The sequence below is a fragment of the Octopus bimaculoides genome, chromosome 7, assembly GCF_001194135.2.
Source record: "Octopus bimaculoides isolate UCB-OBI-ISO-001 chromosome 7, ASM119413v2, whole genome shotgun sequence".
NCBI lineage: Eukaryota > Metazoa > Mollusca > Cephalopoda > Octopoda > Octopodidae > Octopus > Octopus bimaculoides.
In genome coordinates, this window is record NC_068987.1 from 103039447 (window position 1) to 103040576 (window position 1130).

Consider the following 1130-nt stretch of genomic DNA (forward strand, 5'->3'; position numbering starts at 1 on the left):
TGAACAGTTTCGATTAACATTCTTGTGTCGCCAATACAACAACCGCACTACCATATATTTTTCTTTTAAGGCGAGGTTATACCACAAATAAGGTTCCGTGACTACATGGGGCTATGGGTACACACGTGAAGTTAGTTTTACAGTATTGACCCGCAAGATCCTTAGCATCGTATTGTTTTGGGGTTGTTCTTACTTTTTTTTTTGTTTTTGGAATTTTTGTTTTTTTTTATTTTTAGTTCTTTTTATTATTCAAAATATACATAGGAAAGAGCCTTTAACCAAATCCACCACACTGCCCGAGTGAAACCGGGAAAAACAGCTAGTCAACTATAACTTGTGAAATATCAACTATAACTTGTATGAAAACGCATTAAGTGCACTTAACCCTGGCAATTTGCATCGGCATTTACACATTGCACGTTAAACTATATTTAAATTCGCCAAAGAATAGTTATATATATTTGCTAATTTGATTGTTGCAAAATCAGTGACTGGTGTGTCATTTATTTTCTATATATTGCAAGCATGTCCAGCAGGCGAGTAAGGATCAACCAGGATAACGTCGAAACCGCGTGGTCTAATGGTCTCAATAGCTGGAAAGTGGAGAGTTCTCTCATCGCTTGCGACATATGAGTGTTCAGCGCATTGAGTAACCAGCTGGAGGAGGTGTCCACACGGAGTTAAACATCGGCATCGTCTGTTGTGAGACAACCCATGTGTGTGTGTGTGGGGGGGGGGCGTGTGTGTACACATCATGACAGGCCATCATAACAGGTCTTATTGTAGTACGTGAGGGATAGAAGATGAGGATAGAAGAGAACACTAGAGTAATGTCAATTAGAAGAGAAGAGAATCTGCAAATCAACATTAACAGAAATCAACTAGAGCATATTCAACGATTTAAATACCTTGGAAGCCTAATAACAGAAGATGGGAGAAGTGAGAGGGAAATCAAAATAAGACCTGAAGAGGATGGTGGTAAAAACCCTAATATGAAGTGTAGCTCTCTATGGCTCAGAAACATGGACCATCAAGAAAGTCGACACTTTGAGAAGAGTTGCGAAACGTGATTTTGGAGGCGAATGGTGAACATTGGCTGGTCGACCATATTTCTCTCTCTCTCTCTCTCT